At 35.1% G+C, this 12,922-nt stretch overlaps 1 long non-coding RNA gene across 1 annotated transcript in view; it reads left to right on the forward strand.

Annotated features, from left to right (window-relative positions):
- The first annotated feature begins 1,034 nt into the window (after positions 1-1,034).
- The window catches only part of LOC140695633 (uncharacterized), a 66,472-nt gene continuing 54,584 nt past the window's right edge, over positions 1,035-12,922 (forward strand). The window contains exon 1 of the long non-coding RNA XR_012071332.1: positions 1,035-1,295. This is a non-coding gene — a long non-coding RNA (uncharacterized lncRNA). The remainder of the gene's footprint in view (positions 1,296-12,922) is intronic.

Genomic DNA, 12,922 nt, shown 5'->3' on the forward strand with positions numbered 1-12,922 from the left:
TGGGACATACGTCATAGGGAAATGGTACCTATGTTCATCCTTCACTAATAATCCTGTTCCTGGTGGTGTGGGTTCTCCAGGAAGAAAGTTCAGTTGTCTGTTTTGGTAGTCTTTCTTTAGGTTTCTTGTTTTAAATCTAAAGTACAGTAATAATTTGAGGCACTTTAAATGTTATGAGCCTCCTAGAATATTACAGAAAGAGTTATCCACTAGAAATTTAACAAAAAAATCAGTGGAAAATAGTATAACTGTTCACATTGCAAATAGTTATCTATAAAGAAAGTTAATTGTTCACCATATTAAAATTTATTTTTGAATATGAAATCAGCATTCACAGTAGTAACAATATCTGGGGCAATAAATGGACTTTGAAATTAAAAAAATGTTATCACCCTTACTGATAACTTGCTTTCTACATCTCAATCACAAAATATGTTAATTTCCAGGAAATTGAAGAATAAAGAAAATGAGGAATGAAACATAACAGTAAATTCAGCCTTACTGGTCTTCTACCACTTTATTGAAATAAATAGCCCAAGCTCCTTTTTGTCATTTACAGAGATAACTTCTTTATTCTTAATATAAATATTTACTCCTTGGCATGACAGCAATTTTGGTTTTTCAGACTGTGTGTTGAGGGAAGAGTGCTCACCTCAGTTCTTATGTTTGTGGAAGCTTTCTCCTACAGAAGGGTATGAATTATTCTCAAGTTTTTTCCAGTGTTAATCAGTAATTGTATAGTAAAAAGGCTGATAAAATGGCTAATAGAGGTGACAATAGAAGAAAGGAGTGAATTTGCTGTAAAAAAGAGGGAAGTGGAGGTGAGTTTTAGCCATTTATCATTATAGTTATACTTATTATGCAATGGCATTTCATGATATAAGAAAATAACTTTATTACTAAACTTACCTAGTGCATTTGCTGTTCTGGCATCCTGGTAAGCGTTCATAGTTTGAGATTTGTCAGCTAAGATCTTTTCTTATATATGTAAGTTAATAAAGCCTACTTTCTAAAGAAGTTATGTGCCTATTAGCAGCTCTTGGATTAGGGTCTGGTGGCAAGGTAGTTGGGATAGGAAGGAAATAATATATTTATTACGTACTTAATATGTGGCATAGATACTGTGCTAGGCTTGTTTAATCCTTTATTGCAGGAAATTCATACAGCATTTCTAATGGAAGACTTTCAAATTTAGTTGATGTGTCAGTGTTAGCAAACACCATGATGAGTAGACTATCCAGTGGAGTCGCTGATTGTTCCAACTCCCCAAGCCATCTTGGTGTTAATCTCTGGAAGTAAGTTCTCTTGGGAATTACTAGTGATGTGTTTTTTAAAAAGGTGATTTATAATATCCTGAAGACCAATGTGAATAGGCCAAATGATGTCAAAAATCACTTAAAATATGTAATTAAATTTAAATGACATATGTAATATATAAGGACATTATATAAAGTAAATGCACAAATTCCTTTTTTTTTTTAAACTCTCAATCCCATTTCCATTCCTCTGAATAGTATCAATTTCAGTTAGACTATAGACAGGAGGAAGAGCACAACTGGATATTTTAACAGAGTGTAATATAGGGAATAGATTAAATTGGTACTGAAGAACCATAAAATCAGAAAGAACACCAAGATAGCTGAGAGAACAGAGGGTAGAGGTTGTGATTACTAAAACTAGAAGCTTGGAGGAGAGGTCCTGTAGAGCAGGGACTTGGACAGGGGTGCTGGAGGAGAGGGGAACTTTAAGGTGGTGCTAGTATTGTTGGGGAATGATGAGGCTGCTTTGGGTAATCTGGAGAAAACGCTGGAGAGTAGAAATAAGTGCTGCTCCTGGAATGAGTAACTGTTGCTCTGGGGATGTTGGTAGGAACTACCAGCAAATAGGAAACAGCAAGATCTTTCCCCCTTCTGCCTTCCTGTTTTATTCTTCTAGTCCACCTTTTAGTGGAGCCTAACAAAAATTCAGCTGGCAAAGGGAAAAATGTAATTTACACAGTCCCAGCCCCAGTATTACACATTTTTGTATAGAGTAGTGGTTTGGAGCTGCGGGGGAAAAAAGTTTAATAACCAACACATAATTTTGTTGTGCCTTGTTCCAGGCACACATAGGTGTTTACATACATTATATATATTTATTCTTAGTAACCTTGGGTAGATACTGTTGGATTGTCTTTATTTTGCGCACAAGAACACCAAAGCTTAGAGGGCTTAAGTAACTTGTTCAAGGCAATAGGAACTGAAACTGGAATTTGATCCTAAGTTTTGACTCCAGAGCCCACTCATAGCCACTGGATTGTATTGTTTCCTTAAAATGACTTTCGTAGACCATCTCAGGGTGGAAAGAATCAGACTTTTAAAACTACAAAACTGAGAGATAGAATCTAGAATTCAGAAGCTCAGCAGCAATAACATTAAACATTTATGTTTAATCTAGCATGGCATTCATTGCATTATGTCTTACTCCATGTGAGTTAGCATTTAATGCCAGACCTTTCGAAGCTCATAATCTTAGATAGACTATGTTTTTATAATTATGGAGGCAACACATTGAAAAAGTAGATGTTTAGGAAAGAATTAATTAATTAAAAATACAATATTAAGCAAATACTTATTAAAAATGCATATTATGGAGTACTAAAGACTCGTGAAAGATTTTCATTTTGAGAGTAAAATTTAGGAAAATGTTTTTTCCAATTAACCTTTGTGGAGAAGATTTTATTTTAGGGGCTGCTTGAATGAAGAAAGAACTCTTAAATTCTTGGTAGGAAATGGAAGGAACCTTGGGTTTAGGAGTATTGTTGGTAAAAGGATGTGTGGGAGGGTCTTTGAGGCATCTAGCTGAAGGGAGGAAGATTTATGGACCTGATAGTCTAATGCACAGCTCTTGTAAGTCTCAGTGGAGGGGCATCAGTCAAAGAGGGATCAATAGAGATTATTTTAATGGTAGAATGATGACTAGTATAGGATTTGGCTTGCAAGCAGAAATTCTTGGAATGAAATATGGCAGTCATCTGGATGACAGTTCAGTTGGATCTTGGAGATCTTGGTTAAACAGCCTAGGCTCACCCGTTCAATTAAAATAGGTAATTTGCCTACATTGCCTGATTCTGAGTTCATTCATCTGTCATCCTATAGTTAGAGCATTCATCGAGGACTTCGTTCAAGACTCTGAAAGATTGCCAAGTACAATCTAAAACTAGTGAAATCAATCTCTCGTTTATCTGTGATAATTATGTTAGAGTAACTTCTGTGAGGTATACTGTAAATATTAAATGTAACTATTAGTTGTATTATCTAATCATATACAAATATCAAAATTATCCTTTTTAGAATTTTGAAAACCTGTCTTGTGCTATTCTGAGAATATGTAAAATATTTTTTTCTTTATGTAATAATTTTAGGAAGATTACTGACATTTTGTAGAATCAGAGATCAGCAGGGTTACTTCTATTTTATATTTAATTAAAACTATTTTTAAATAGGTTTTCTTTATTTTATAATGAAAGAATCAGGGATACTTATAGAATCCTTGGACTCCAATATTTCTAATTTTAATATGCTTGTAACATTTGTCCCACACACATCACTGTGATCTTTGAAAAGAATGATCATTTTCTCCGTATGGCATTACCATGGACTGTTTTTACCCAAGGTCTTCCAAAAGATCTTTGTAAGCCAGACAAGCTAGGAAACGTGTACTGTTGTAGAACATAAATTCTGATTACTGATTGATGCAAGCCTATTATTGATGGATGGCTCTTTAGAGTAAAAAATCACTCAACATACATCAGCTAAGTGATAAAAATATTTCCAAATCATATTCCCTACCATGGAGGATCTCCTTAAATTTAACAGCAGGGCAAACATTTGGGTTTGGCCTACTGAGAAGCAATCTTTCATTAGAAAATACATATTTTGCTTGTGTTGAAAACTCATGCATTTAAAGTCCTTGCCAAGCTGGTAGACTTAACTATACTTTAAGCAACATCTACATTTTTCTTTTTCATTTTCTATTAAAATAAGAATGTTCAATTAAATCTGAAATAGCTGGCCAAAACTAAACTTTCCAGGAGACTGTTTCTATACCATTCCTGCTGGGGATAATTATTCCTAACCTAAGTCCTAAGGGATGGTGTGATGTTTTTTCAACATTGGCAATAAAAACAAAACTCCTTCAAAGACAGGGGGAAAAAAGCCAGCAAGATTTGGATTCTAAGGATTTAGGATTTTCTTTATGAAAGAAAACTTTGTTCAAATCTAATTGGTTGGTTTCACTGCTATAGCCAAGATTAAAAGAAAAAATAACTAGGAAAATTTTTTTAAAAGCTAGAAAATTTAATATCTGTTATAACTACCTTATTTAGTTTTGGGAAAAATTAGATTATAGTTGTGAAATGTTTTGTGAATTGCCAAATTTTATTAAAATATGAATTGTTATAATTAGGCATATACTGTAGCTGGAATTATTGGTCTATGGGCCCAGGTGACTTACAGTTCTGTAGTGTGATCCTGGAAATTCTGGGATCTTTAAGGCCTTTATCGGACTTGCAGGTGTACCCACACTCAGATAGTTAGGATATTGCTTTGGTGATAAATTGTAAACCCACGTTAGTTTCTTCTTTGTATTGTTCATAAGCAGATGAGCAAGCCAGGTGTTCAGTCCATTTGTGTTTAGTCCATTTGAAGGAAATATATTCTTAGGGAGCCTGGCATATCTCAAAGTAGAGAAATACATAAATCATATACTGTTTACATTTGGTCAAAATAATAATGTTAACTTTTCATTTGGTAGAAATAAACTTAAAATTATAATATTTTATATTTCTTAAGTTATTATGATCCAAAGATTAAAAAAAAATCTTTGAAAAGCTAATCTTGTTTCCTAGCAACTGTTAGGGTCTTCACTTCTAAAGGATTAATTCATGTAAAAAAGAGGTAGAAAAGACAAAATTTTTTTCTTAGAGTTGTTTTCCATTTTATTGATAATTTATATCTCATCTTTTTCCAAAGAAGGATTTATAGCAACCTTCTCCATAACAAATACATTAAGGTTATTAAATTGGAGACAATAAGTTACAAACCAGATGAAAGGAAGAAGAGACAAATCAGAGTCAACTTCAGTTATTCAGGGCAAATTAACTGACTAAGATACAGTAGAGACCTGGGACCATGTTTACCTCCCCATCATAAATGGTTACTTTTTACCACCACTGCACTCCCCTTCTTCGTTTTGTCTCTCTGGGATTGAAGAAGTGCTGAGTTAACTGAGAAGCCATCTCTGGTTGCAGTGGGGAGGGGGGTGAGAATCTCCAGTAGCCCCTCATTCTCCAGCACATGTCCCCCACTTCTAGCACTATGGGGGAGGGGAAGTGCTGGACTCCTCCTGTGCCTTAGTGTTGTCTTCTACAGACTAGTTAACTTGTTCCTACATAATCAAGAAACTTGTTCTAGGAATCCAGATCAAGGTAAAAGTTGAGGGCCAAGAAGTAAAAAAATTAAGAGCTTGGTTTGGGATATGAGTTACTGCATCGATGTAGACGTTTCTGAAGTGCAGATTAATTCACATACTCATTATCTGCCCAATGACATACCCCACGTACTACTTTCTAAAGTAAGTCTAGAAACATGAAATTAAAAGAAATTAGGATTGCTGTAATGTGTGGCCCAGTATCTTAAAACATGGCTCAGGATTCTGATGAATTGGGGCATTGAGGAATACACTAACCATATCAATAGCTACTCAGAGGTTCCTAAGCATCAAGGAAGCCAGAGATTTAGGGGTGGTATCGGAGAAGCTGGCAGGAGTTGTCGGGAAAGGATGTGTGGCAGAGAGACACTGATGGCAAAGGACTGCTGAGTAGTTATTGGCTTGTGCGGTTACAGTCTGATCTTGGATATTCTGGGATTTCTAGGACCTTTAGGGTGTGGAAAACTATCACCTAAATTTCAGTTTTTGTGCTGGGATTGACTCTACTTGATGTCAGTTTTCAAAAGGGCACAGGATGAAATCTGACTGAGTTCCATACTGTTATAAAGTGACTGTGGGTGGGCATCCACTGATGGAATTGTGTGGGAACACCTGGTTTTGGTTTCATTTTCATTTCAAAAACTTCTGTTTCATTCATGTGTAGTTGTTACACTTATTTCTCCAATTTTGTATTAGAGTATCATCCTATGTAGCCTAAAAATGAAAAGTGTAACTCTTAGTACTTCAGCTTGGTAATATTCTTGTGAGTTTGCAGTGAACAATGATTGTACTTTCCTGTCTAAGGAGCTATTTGCCTTGTATACATTCATACATATAGACCAATAAGAGGAGTCATTAGCTAGATCCTTGTAATCTGTGGGTCTACTTTTTAAAAGCTTCATAATTCAGTTCTGTTAACCTCTATTAACTAAAGCTTTGTTTTGAGGATGTTCTTTTTAGGGGGAGGGGTTTTAATTCTTGTAATTATGAATGTATTAAGAACAAATTTACATGTAGAGCAGATGACTCTCCATCCACAGGCCTTCTAATTTACTTCTTTAATCAGCCAATTCTTCTCTTAAACCTTCCCCTATGCATTTCCTTAAGGAAGAATGTAAATATATTTAATCTGACTGTTCAAAGAGGAAAATAGGACAAAATGTATTTTAAGCCTCCACCAGGGGGACCTATTGCTGCAACTAAAAAATTGAATCTGAGGAAGAACATGCATTTCACATGACAGTTACATGATATTAGTTTTTATTTTTTTGATGTATACACACATTTGAAAAAAATGTTTTTATATTCCACATGAATTATTCTCATGTTATAATTTTATTTTTACATTATATGTAAAAGTTAAAGTAGAAAAATAAGATGAAGTGTTCTTGATTCATTAGTTAACCTTATTTTAGTTATAAGATGAATATAAATAGCTATAAGATGAAATTTAAATTCAGTATTTGAGAATAATTTGTATTTAAAATATGTATAGGATGACCTACATAAAACAAAAAAATCTTTTCCATAAAACACACATTTCTAAACTTGCCAATTCAATGTATTTTATTCCCTATTCTACTGGCTTTTGTCTGGGATTTAAAGGCTTACAGTTTTTATGAAACATTCTCATTTATACTGTAATATTTATTATCATAAAATGGGTAAGTTCTGTAATCACAAAATTGATATATCTTTGCTTCATTTCTAGTTGTGAGGACATTCTCTTTTGTGCTTTAGGATTATACTTTTTTTTTTTAGCATCAGGTACTATTCTGTTTCTTTATACTCATATCTTAACCATAATATTTTTTATGGTTCAGGTAATTCTGTTTCTGTATTCCAGGTGTTTTTATGTGACTCATGTTACTACTTCCTGATTTTATTGATTAGAAGTAATTTACAGGAATGGTTCTTAGTGGTGAAGAGTTTACAGATTCTGTGGGGCAGATATTACCATTCCTGTTTTTCAGATTAGGAAATTGAGGCTGATGATGATTACCTTACTAATGTAATATACTCTGCCTTCTGATATTTTTTCTGCAATACCCGATATTTTCTCTGCAACATCACAGTTGATTTTAACGTATCCCAGATAGGGACAAACCATCTTTCCAAGTGTAGTTCCTCAACTTAGGTTAGTGAATTTATAATTTGAGTTAGTGAACCTTCTGACTGGGTACATTCTTCTGTATGAGAAATGGCTTACTCTAGATAAAGTATTTGGATAATTTCCATTGTCCTTAGTAAATACCAACACCTGATGTTTTTGATGTTTCAAGAGATGTTTTTTGTAGATACCATAATAATACATGTGGCTCAACAGTATTGTAATGATGCCTTTGAATTTCTGTTTACACACACACACACACACACACCTTTTTTCTCTCCAAAGAAAAGTTTTAATTTTACATTATGAAGAATGGAATGCAACTCAAGCAAAATGAGATGAAAGTGTGTAACAGACATGAAAAGTTCTACTCATACTAAGAGAAATACCAAGTTTAAGTACACTGAGATACCATTTTCACATATTCTGTTATTTTTGTAATACACTGTGTTAAACACAGGTAGTGGGGGGAATAGATAAATACCAGACATTCTTCCACTGCTGGGATTAAAAATTGGTACAACCACCATGGAGGGCAATTGATAACATCTATCAACACTATAAATTATAGACATCACTTGGCCCAGCAAGGTGTTTCTTTGAATTTAGCCAATGGATATACTTGTGCACATGCAAAATTATTTATGTTTAAGATTATTCATAGGTTTATTATAGCAAAAATTGGAAATAAGTGTTCCTTAATAGGAGATTGGTTACATGGAATATTATACAGCTGTTAAAAAGAATGAGCAAGCTCTATACTGATATGCAAAGAACTTTAAACAATATTAAGTGAAAACTGCAAGGTGCAGAATAGTCTTATGTATTCAGGAAATAATAAGAATATTCATATTTCATTTTATATACATGAAGAAACTCTTAAAGGATACACAAAGGACTAACACAACTGATTATCTGCTTGGGATTGGAGACAAAAGAGGCAACTGGGTAGCTGAGAGATGGGTAAAAACATTTTCTTTAGAATCATGAGACTATTCTACCTGTTTTAAAAATGTGTATGTGAGAAAATGAAAGAGAATATGTAAATCAGATATTAAGTCGATGCGTTTACTTTTGCTTCCTAAAATGACGGTAAAGGGCTATTTTTAGAAAGGCATACATCCACAAGGACAGAGAGAATGGAAGAGGAAGAAAGAGCAAATTTCTGGAAGCTAGAAAGCAGATAAATGAATGGTACTGACTCAGCAGACCTAGAAAGCCAAATTCTTTGCTGACAGTGGGAAACACTGAGAAGCTTTCACATTGCAGAATATCCGAAAGGTTCAGGAATTGCCTTCTCCAGCTACCTCTGGAAATTAGATTGAAGGTGGGGCTAAAAACAGGAAGAATAGTTGAAAACCTCTTTAAGAAGCAGTTAAATCCCAGGCAAATTCCCTTCCCCAATCTTCAGGTTTAGTTTTTGAAGTGGGTTAAAAAAAAACACAAACCCAGCAAACTCCCTGGTTGAGATGTAGTAGGAAGAGATAGGAGAGGAGTAAGTAACTTTTTGAAAACAAAATGAGTATTTGCATACTGAATACCGAGACTCCCTCATCTCTCTTTCCCCACTTGGTGCCCAGAGTGTTGACAATTCAGTCTAGGCTGAAGATGCTTCTTTATGAAATTTAACTGAGAGAAAAGGTATCTGGGAAATCCAGTGAAGTGACAGCCTAAATACTGTTCAGTAAAGCTCACAGTTGACAAGTACTAGTATGAACTTAGAGCTTTCAAACAACTTTTTAGTGCCTCATTCTTAGATATGAACCAACGATCACCAATTGAGGAAAGCTTTTAACATGAAAGATAGACTGTAGTGGACGCTGTGTTGCACTACTCAGATTGGCCCTTCAAGAACTGAGGCATTCTTTCTTCCAGCTGCTCATAATGTTGACTACTGAGGGCCCAGAGCTGAGCAGTGAAAAGTCACTTTGCCCAGGGTTACATCTCCCCAGAGCACATCCAGTCTGGTTGAGATGTGGGATGTGAGTTGCAGTCATAAAGACATGGTTCCCTTGGCTCAGTTGGGGACAAAAATGGAGAACAATTCTAAAGGGGCGTTCCCTCTTTAGCTCCCAGTGGGATTGGCTGTTGAAGCTGCATCACAGTTGAGCTTAGTTGGCCCAATCCTGCCTCCCTCACTCACTTAAAGGTATTGTTCCCAAAGGCATTCCTCAGTAAACCACCTGCCCCTAAGTCTCTGCATCAGGAAAGCCTATTTACAACAGAATCCAAAACAGATAGAAAAAAAGTGGGAAGAAAAAGATCAATAACCTCAGATAAATAAGAGAAGATATTCTATTCACAATGCAAAGAAAGAACATCAAAGAGCTTCTAAAAATAAAAATACATATAATGGCAGAAATGAAAACAACTCAACAGATAAGTTGGAAGATAAAGTTTAGGAAAATCTCAAAACAAAAGGACAAAGAGAAAATAAAAGGTGTTCTGAACGTCAGTCTAAATACCTGGCATCTGAATAAAAATAGTTTCAGAAAGAGACAACAGAAAATAGGTGTCATGGGGAGGGGATAAAGAGAAGTCATCAGCAAAATAATTTAATAAAATGTCTCAGAATTAAAAGAATATGAGTTTCCAGACTGAGTACTTGGCCCAATTATGAATATAGGGTACCTCACAGCAAAATTTCAGAATGCTGGGGGGCAAAAAGAAGATTCTGTAAACTTCCAGAGAGAATAGATAGGTCACATAAAGAGTATTAGGAATCAGAATGATTTCTTATCACAATGGAAGCTTGAAGACCATATATCAATAGGTTCAAAATGGTAAAGAAAAATGACTTCCAAGCTAATATGCCATATTCAGACAAACAAGTGTGAGTTAGAATAAAGACATTTGGAGACCTGCAAGTTCTGAAAAAATTTACCTCCCCATTTGTCTTCTTTAGAAGTTCTTAGAAGGTATACTCCCTTGAAATGAGGATGTGTAATAAGAAACCTCAAGATGTAGTGTCCATAAATGAAGAATCTTAACACAGAAGCAGAGCAAAATCTCTACGTTGTGGGTTAAGTGCAATACCAAGATGTTGACTATGTCCTAGGCTTTAGAGGAGACTAGTCCAGATTGGAGCAAGTTTGAAAGCTCTGGCAGGAAATATTCAAGAAGATGAAATTACTAGAATACTTACCGTGTATAAAAAATGGAAAAGAGGTTTAACAATTTTCAGAGAGTTTGGGGTTAAATTGGTGATAACTACACAGAAAACTAAGCAAATGTAAAAACAAGATTGCTATTAACTCCAGGGATATGAAAAATTACGTGAGAAAGAAAAAGAATGTCTTTATTGCTTAACTGTAAAAAACACATACATAGTCATAAAAGGTAAACATTGAATCTTGATATAACCAAAAATAATGAAATAATTGAGAGGATGAGGGAAAAATGGATGTGTGTGTGCATGTGTGCACATGTATGTGTGCATGTGTTCATATGTGTCTATTTGCTGAGGTTAGAGGTAAATGCTCATCTTCTACGGAGAGAAGTAGCAATATAAGAATGGAGCATAGTTTAGTATTAAGAATATGAACTTTGGGTCCAGACTGCCTAGGTTTGAATGATAGCTCTGTTACTTTTCAGCAGTATGACTTTGGGCAAGTTACTTGACTTCACTGTACATCAGTACTCATTTGTGAAAGGGGGATGATAATACACATCACACAGGGTTATTGTGAGGAAAATACATATATGAGCTTAGACCACCACTGTACTGCTATATAGTAACTGCTATATAAATATGTTCAACTTATGTTATCTATTATGGACTGACTCGTGCCCTCCCCTACTACCAAACTGATGTGTTGAAGCCCTAATTTCCAGTACCTTAGAATGAAACTATATTTGGAGCTAGAACCAAAGAGGTAATTAAGTTAAAATGAAGCCCTTATGGTAGGCTTCAAACTAATCTGACTGGTGTCTTTATAAACAAAGATTAAGATATTCACAGAGAGACACCGAGGATACATAGGGACAGAGAAAAGGATATGTGAGGACAAGTATGTCCTCCTCACAGATGGCACACAGAGAAGGCAGTCATCTGCAAGCCAGGGAGATGCCTCAGGAGAAACCAAACCTGCTGACACTTTGATCTTAGGGTTGTAGCTTCTAGAACTGTGAGAAAGTAAATTTCTGTTATTTAAGTTACTTGTCTGTGGTATTTTGTTATGGGAGCCCTAGCACACTAATACATTATATTCCAAAAGATTCACTTTAAAGATCTAGGAGTGGTTGCCTCTGGGAAGCAGGGTATGATAGTAGGGAAAAGAGATTGCTTTTTATAAATGAAAACTTTGTAGAACTCGTTGACTTCATAAACTATATTTATAGCTTTGATAAAAGCACAAACAAAAAAATGAAAAGCAGCATCTGATAAATCAGAGTTATCTCTTTGTCTTTTTTTATCTGAGTCATTAAGAACTCTCTGTTCTCCTTCAAGCACTGTGGGCATCTAGGTCTCCATCAAAGATGCCACCAAATAGGGACTAACAACCCTTTGGACACTTTTTATTAATGCAGGCTAGACTTAATCTAGCCTCAGTAACATCCAGGTAGCTAAATGGGACTCATTGCTCCTGGGTAGGAACCTGAATTCATCAGTAACTCATTTGTAGCTGAGCCCCCTCAGAGAGAATTGTGAAATGATACTGCATATCTCTTACCTCACTTGACAAGAGTGTATCTGTTATGGATATATATATATTTCATATTATATTTTCATACAATTTTCCTTGTCTGGTCTCTGATTTCTCTTCCTGTGGCCCCCCCCCCCCCTTTTTAAACATTTTTTATTGATTTATAATCATTTTACAATGTTGTGTCAAATTCCAGTGTAGAGCACAATTTTTCAGTTATACATATATATATATATTCATTGTCACATTTTTTTCTCTGTGAGCTACCATAAGATCTTGTGTATATATCCTGTGGCCCTTCTGACATTTTTACCCCAGGGTTTGTATAATCAGTTAGTGTGCTTTAGATTGTAAAGTAATAGCCAACTAGAAGTGTTTAACCATAAGGAAATATTCTCTCACATAAACAGAAATCTTGAGATGGTTGGTTCAAGGTAGGCTGTCTAGCTCAGTGACCTTATTAAGGACCAGGTTTCTTTTTTAATCTTTACTCCATTTGCCATTCTTAGCATGATGAGTATTCTTGTCATAGCTGCAAGATAACTTCCTGCAACATTTCCAGGCCTCATGTCCTCATAAACAATATCCAAAGCCTGCATGGGAGAAGAGGACATTCATATTTATGTCCCTCTGTAAGAAAGGAACATTTTGCCAGAAGCCCCTAGCATGTTTCTTACATGTCAATGACCATAATTGC

This window comes from Vicugna pacos, chromosome 3 (assembly GCF_048564905.1).
Source record: "Vicugna pacos chromosome 3, VicPac4, whole genome shotgun sequence".
In the NCBI taxonomy this organism is placed as follows: domain Eukaryota; kingdom Metazoa; phylum Chordata; class Mammalia; order Artiodactyla; family Camelidae; genus Vicugna; species Vicugna pacos.